Raw genomic sequence first — 7,500 nt, 5'->3', positions numbered from 1 at the left:
TCTCTGCCTCCTCCCTCTCGCTCTCTTTATCTCTTTCTCTCTCTCTCTCTCTCTCTCTCTCTCTTTCTCTTTCTCTTTCTCTTTCTCTTTCTCTTTCTCTTTCTCTCTCTTTCTCTTTCTCTCTCTCTCTGTCTCTCTTTCTCTCTCTCTCTCTCTCTCTCTCTCTCTCTCTCTCTCTCCCCCTCTCTCTTTCTCTCTTTCTCTCTTTCTCTCTCTTTCTTTCTCTCTCCCCCTCTCTCTTTCTCTCTTTCTCTCTCTTTCTCTCTCTCTCTCTCTCTCTCTCTCTCTCTCTCTCTCTCTCTCTCAGTCAGCGGTACTGTGTGTGCAACCCGGTGCTGATCCGACAATTCCAGAACCCAGACACCATCTTCATCCTGGCCTTCGCCATCATCCTCCTCAACACGGACATGTACAGCCCCAACGTCAAACCAGAGAGGAAGATGAAGCTGGAGGACTTCATCAAGAACCTCCGGGGTCGGCTGCTTCCTCTGTAGTCCATTCTAGCTAGCTAACGTCAGCTAGCCGCTTAAAATCCCGTTGTGCGCGCCAAATCCCGCTCCTAATCCAACCCGGTTACTTACAACAACAAAAAACTGTTTCACTACCACACCACCTCTCTCTCATAATCCCTGCCTTCCTCCTCCCCCTCCTCCTCCTCCTCCTCCCCTCCAGGAGTGGACAACGGCCAGGACATTCCCCGGGACCTGCTGATAGGCATCTACCAGAGGATTCAGAAGTGGGAGCTGCGCACCAACGACGACCACGTGTCCCAGGTCCAGGCGGTGGAGAGGGTGGTGGTGGGCAAGAAGCCGGTGAGACGGCAGCACTCTGTACCGTTTTAATGGTGTTTTAAATGTGTATATAACGGTGTTTTAACAGTGTTTTAACAGTTTTAACAGTGTTTTAACTGTGTTTTAACTGTGTTTTCACTGTGTTTTAACAGTGTTTTAACTGTTTTAATGTTAATGGTGTTTTAACTGTGTTTTAACGGCGTTTCTACCTTATACTACAGCTTGATTGGTCCATTCTGTGATGAGAAATGTATCATTTTGCTGTTTATACACCTTACCCATCAGAGGCCTACAGTATGTACATACTGTACAGTACATACAGTAGTCCACCTCAGTGGCGTTAACACAGTGTGTGTGTGTGTGTGTGTGCGTGTGTGTGTGTGTGTGCGCGTGCGTGTGTGTGCGCGTTTGTGCGTGTGCGTGCGTGCGTGTGCGCATGTGTGTGTGTGTGTGTAGGTGTTGTCCCTGCCCCATCGGAGGCTGGTGTGTTGTTGTCAGCTGTATGAGGTCCCCGACCCCAACAGACCCCAGAGGAGCGGCGTCCACCAGAGAGAAGTGTTCCTCTTCAACGACCTGCTCATGGTACGAACTACATATTACAAGTGCACACATGAATTTAGTTGGGGCGGCTGTAGCTCAGTTGGTAGAGCGGGTCGTTCAATGATCGAAGGGTCAGTGGTTCGAATCCCAGCTCCGACTGTCCACATGTCGAAGTGTCCTTGAGCACCTAACCCCAAATTGCTCCCATTGAGCAGGTTAGCACCTTGCATGGCAGCTGCCGCCATTGGTGTGTGAATGGGTGAATGAGAGGCCATTGTTAAGCGCTTTGAGTGCCGCTAAGGAGGAAAAGCGCTATATAAGTGCAGTCCATTTACAAAAACACACATCAAGCTAGTTGACAAGTACATGCAAAGATATTTTACAAGTACACACATCAAGCTAGTTTATGAGTAGTCCTACACATGTCAAGCTTGTTTACAAGAGCACGTGCCAATCTAGTTTATGGGTACGCGTCAAACTAATTGACAAGAACACATCTAGTTTGCAAGCACAAGTCAGTTTGTTTATGCTGGTTCAGTTCTCACAGGCTTAGTGTTTACTCAAACACACTGTGTGCTCATCACTGTTGGCGGTTTGGAATGAGAGTATGAGCTGAGAGAGTAGGTGTTATCTGTCTGGAATAACGCTAGCTAACAGCTAGCTCAGAAAGCTAACACTTCAATCCTCACCAGCTTGTGCATCTGCTCACTTCGCCAACTGTCATCTTTTTGAATTAGCATCCATTCTATGCACTCTAGTTCTGTGTTCTTCATGTTCTGTTTCTAATGCCGGGTGCAGACTAGAGGATTTTCAAATCGAACCGATTTTATAAACGTGGGAGACCACAGACATAACGATCATCTTAACCGATTTTTAAATATTTGAATCGTAAGAACGCACACTCCACGATTCAGTCAAGACGCAGGACGCAGGAAATGCGATCTCATTGGCTATTGTGGGTTTCCGCTCAGCATTCCATCGCTGTCCCAAGGATAAATATCAAACAAGTTTGATATTTACGATTCAAAATCGTAGAGACTCCGATCAGTTGGGAACGTTAAGATTAGGTGGGTAAACACCTCACACTACAGGATGATTTGGACAGATAATCGTTTCTGACAAGCCTTGATTCGGGAACGCCCCCCCGATTGTCGGAGGGGTGAATCGGAGCTAAAATCGGCCTTAAAATTCTCTAATCTTCACCCGGTACTACGCTTGTCTTCCTAGGTGACTAAGATCTTCCAGAAGAAGAAGACCTCTGTCACGTATAGTTTCCGACAGTCCTTCCCTCTGGTGGAGATGCAGGTTCACATGTTCCAGAACTCCTGTAAGTGCTGGTCTCTCCATCGGTCTCTCTCTCTTTCTCTCCTTCTCTGCTTCTTGGCCTTACCCTTTTGCTCAGTCTCTCCTCCTTCTAATTACCTTTATCCTCCTCTCTATCTCTCTCTCACAGCCCCTCTCTCTATCTCTCCCCCTCTCTCTCCATATCTCTCTCTCTATCTCTCCCCCTCTCTCTCCATATCTCTCTCTCTCTATCACTCCGCCTCTCTCTCCATATCTCTCTCTCTCTCTATCTCTCCCCCTCTCTCTCCATATCTCTCTCTCTCTCTATCTCTCCCCCTCTCTCTCCGTATCTCTCTCTCTCTCTATCCCTCCCCCTCTCTCTCCATATCTGTCTCTCTCTCTCTATCTCTCCCCCTCTCTCTCCATATCTCTCTCTCTCTCTATCACTCCCCCTCTCTCTCCATATCTCTCTCTCTATCTCTCCCCCTCTCTCTCCATATCTCTCTCTTCCTCACCCCTCTCTCTACCACTAATCTCCACCCCTCCCTCCCTCCCTCTCTCTCTTATCTCTCTCTCTTTCTATCTCTCCCCCTCTCTCTCCATATCTGTCTCACTCTCTCTCTCTTCCTCACCTCTCTCTACCACTAATCTCCACCCCTCCCTCCCTCCCTCCCTCTCTCTCTCTTATCTCTCTCTCTTTCTATCTCTCCCCCTCTCTCTCCTTTTCTGTCTCACTCTCTCTGTCTCTTCCTCACCTCTCTCTACCACTAATCTCCACCCCTCCCTCTCTCTCTCTCTCTCTCTCTCTCTCTCTCTCTCTCTCTCTTTCTATCTCTCCTCCTCTCTCTCCATATCTGTTTCACTCTCTCTGTCTCTTCCTCACCTCTCTCTACCACGTATCTCCCCCCCCTCTCTCTCTCTCTCTCTTTCTATCTCTCCCCCTCTCTCTCCATATCTGTCTCACTCTCTCTGTCTCTTCCTCACTTCTCTCTACCACTAATCTCCACCCCTCCCTCCCTCCCTCCCTCCCTCTCTCTCTCTCTCTCTCTCCCTCCCTCCCTCTCTCTCTCTCTCTCTCTCTCAGTCTATTTTTATCCTCTCACTAGGGTTCCTCATCCATACAGTCAGCCCAGTGATACTGACGTGTTGTTTCTTCCTCTCACACTGCTGAAGATCTCACACCCCAGATGGATCACACCGTTTTCATATTTATTACAATCTAACATATGTATTTAAATATAACATATGTGTCATGTTGTTCCACGTGCTGTAGTTACTGTACTGGAGAGGCGGTATGAATGATGTTGTTTTGTTCTGGTTTGGCTTCCATCTCTGTGGTGGCAGATTGTATTGAGTGAATCATCAACATGTTCCTTGCCAGGTTGCCTGATGGTAATGCGTGTGTGTGCGTGTGTGTGTGCGTGCGTGTGTGTGTGTGTTTGTGCGTGTGTGTGTGTGCGTGCGTAGAATACAATCACAGTACTTTTTCATATGAATTACGTTTAACCGTGGGCTCACATTTTCATGGATTGTTTATGATGTTAATGATTTATTCATGCAATACTCCGCCAAGCCATTCGCTTGCTCTTGTTTGTTTATGTATTTAGTTTAAAAGCAACTTCATTCAGTATTAAAAATGTCATGTCGTTTTTCTGGTTTGAATGTGTGTTTGTTCTCTTTACTTGGTATATTTGCTAGAGCGCGTGTCTATTTGTCTACAGTTATTTTATTTGTTTCCAACCCTCCCCTCACCCCCCTGCCCACCCCCCCAGACTACCCCCACGGTGTCCGTCTGACGTCGGTGGTCCCGGGCGCTGAGAGGAAGCTGCTGATGGCGTTCACGGCGCCAAGCCAGCAGGACCGAGCGCGCTTCACCTCCGACCTCCGGGAGAGCATCGCCGAGGTGCAGGAGATGGAGAAGTACCGTGTGGAGTGTGAGTACGCTGCGCTAGCACGCTGAGTATACTAGTACACACTGTGCTGCACACTTCTGTGTAGTAGAAGCATACTTAGTACTGGACTACATGTCAGCTGCGGTGCGGGAAATGGGAAATGAGTTGTAGCTGTCAAGCTGATCCCCAGTCAGTTCTAACTGTAGGGATGTTTAATGCTACTGGCATGTGTGAGCTGGTGGGATGTTCCTAACATGACATGAGAGCAGGTTGGATGAGTACTGAGGTGATTTGGTAGTGAGGACTTGATAAATGATGCATGATGGGTATTGAAGAGTCGATGGCCGAGAGGAAGTAGTGCGCCGGAGCAGAATTGTAGATCAGACTCAAGATTTATTGAGTCCAACAGCAGACAGATCCTGGGTCAGTCACAGAGACACACTCCATTCAGAGTATAACAGCAGACAGCTCTGATCCTGGATCAGTCACAGAGACACACTCCATTCAGAGTATAACAGCAGACAGATCCTGGATCAGTCACAGAGACACACTCCATTCAGAGTATAACAGCAGACAGATCCTGGGTCAGTCACAGAGACACACTCCATTCAGAGTATAACAGCAGACAGATCCTGGGTCAGTCACAGAGACACACTCCCATTCAGAGTATAACAGCAGACAGATCCTGGATCAGTCACAGAGACACACTCCATTCAGAGTATAACAGCAGACAGATCCTGGGTCAGTCACAGAGACACACTCCCATTCAGAGTATAACAGCAGACAGATCCTGGGTCAGTCACAGAGACACACTCCATTCAGAGTATAACAGCAGACAGATCCTGGGTCAGTCACAGAGACACACTCCATTCAGAGTATAACAGCAGACAGATCCTGGATCAGTCACAGAGACACACTCCTATTCAGTGTCCTCTGATCGGACAACATAGCATTGAGTTTGGTCCATCTTTATAATCACGATGTGGCCAGATTCTATACATAGTCTTACGACCTTATACCTCTGTGCATCAGTGTCTAGTTGGCTTTTTCCTGTTTGCACCTGGTCTTCTCTCTACTCCTAGAGTCTGACCACATGTCCTGGAACTGGGACTAGATTAGGACCAGGAAAACTAGGACTAGAGTCAGCAGAAAACCTCTTATCAGGGCTCTATACATAAATAAGACTGCATGGGCAGATTTACTCACAGTGAAGTTTTTCCGTCTTTGAAAAGCAGGTGTAATCCAGTTGCGCATAACCCACCAGCCCATAACCATATCCCCTGTTAATTATGAGCGTTCAATTTTATGAGCTGCATACATGGGAGAGCAATTATTACTGAATATTTATAATTCGATATTCATGCAAAACAGATATTCACAACGTCACATAGCCTACTAATCAAATTGGTCTCCAATAGATTTAATATGTCCCGATGTATTAAGGCCTGAAATTATTCAAATGCAGTAAATTATGATTAGAAAGTGGACTGGAGTATTCACAATGCAGACAGTGACTGATTACAATTGGCACCATTCACGGCTACAGGGTTTTGTAATTAAACAATTGGCTTTAGAAAATGAACATATGCCAGGGATAGCCCACAATGCACTGCAAATAAGATACACAAGGCCGATGCGATCGTCGCGTTACACCATCAACAGCAATGACCAGCCTATAGATAACCTACCACAGGTAATTATCAGTCCTCATAATTTAAAGCAGTCATTTACACGGAGGTACAGTTCTAATGTAGCCTAATTATGGACAAAGAAACTGCATACTGCAAGTTTCTATATTTTCCCCGCGAATCATTTAAAATAATTGAGTATACAAGTACTGAGTACTGTACAGAGCACAGTCACCATTGATTCTGTGATGTAATAAGTTTCTTCCCCACATCCCTCCCTCCTCCCTCCCTCCCTCCTCCATCCCTCCCTCCTCCCTCCCCTCCGGCAGCTGAGCTGGAGAAGCAGAAGGGTGTGGTCGTGCGCCCCAGCGTCGCTGGGGGCGGAGGGGGAGGGGCCGGCGGTCCCGGCGGCGGCGCCGGTGGGAAGAGCGAGACGCTGAACGGCATCCTGGGAAGGCCCAGTCTGGATGACACCTACGCTTCCGTGGACGGCCTCAAACGCTCCGCCCTCAGCTCCTCCCTCCGAGACCTGTCTGACTCAGGTGGGATTGAGTTCCGGATTGGGATTATTGAGATTGGGATTATTGAGATTGGGATTATTGATTGGGATTATTGAGATTGGGATTATTGAGATTGGGATTATTGATATTGGGATTATTGAGATTGGGATTAGGCTTCAAACTGAGATTAAGGCTGAGGTTGAGATCGCTTTATTGGTCTGTCTGCATACTAAAATGACGGCACAAATGTGTACCCTGGTCACCACTCAATAATACATTGACTCTCTCTCTCTCTCACACACACACACACACACACACACACACACACACATACACACACAGTCCAGTCATCTGAACAACACTCTGAATAGTGGCTGTCATACGGATGACAGAATGGAGACGCTTCTTTCTACTGAGTGTGTTTGAGTACTCCTCAGTCTGAGACAGATCGATTCATCCAGCCCTCTCCAGACCCGCATGCTGAAGGCTCGCCAAGGACAGAGAACTAGAACAGCTGCCCAGATATAGTGTGTTCTGTGGTGCTGTGGCGCCATCTGGTGGAGGGAAAAATAAGGAATTGGGGATCAAAGCAGAGCCCTGTACTACGAAACAGGATTACAGGGTTAGCGCGATAACTTCAGGTTCAAGCCTGGTTTATCCGTACTACGAAGGTGGTTCACTTTTCACCGTGCTATATCGCCGTGGTAACTTATGCTGCCGAGCTAACCTGCTCCGGGGCAGGTTAAGTTCCAGATTATGGATCAAAACGTATGAAGCACTGCTCGCTGACCGATCAATTCACTTGGAAAATAGGCATATGGGTATGAAATGCGCTATACAAATAAAGCTTTGATTGATTGATTGA

The 7,500-nt window shown here is 47.3% G+C and overlaps 1 pseudogene across 1 annotated transcript in view; it reads left to right on the top strand.

Annotated features, from left to right (window-relative positions):
• The window catches only part of LOC311315536 (IQ motif and SEC7 domain-containing protein 1-like), a 34,017-nt pseudogene that overhangs the window by 24,271 nt on the left and 2,246 nt on the right, over positions 1–7,500 (top strand). Inside the window, exons 10-15 of the transcript in view lie at positions 308–474; positions 673–812; positions 1,248–1,373; positions 2,559–2,658; positions 4,388–4,549; positions 6,465–6,677. The product of the transcript in view is annotated as an IQ motif and SEC7 domain-containing protein 1-like (transcript). The remainder of the gene's footprint in view (positions 1–307; positions 475–672; positions 813–1,247; positions 1,374–2,558; positions 2,659–4,387; positions 4,550–6,464; positions 6,678–7,500) is intronic.

Source organism: Borostomias antarcticus, assembly GCF_949987555.1.
Source record: "Borostomias antarcticus genome assembly, chromosome: 11".
Taxonomy (NCBI): Eukaryota; Metazoa; Chordata; class Actinopteri; order Stomiiformes; family Stomiidae; genus Borostomias; species Borostomias antarcticus.
Note: the sequence above shows the minus strand (reverse complement) of the source record. Positions and strands in the feature narration are given on the sequence as shown.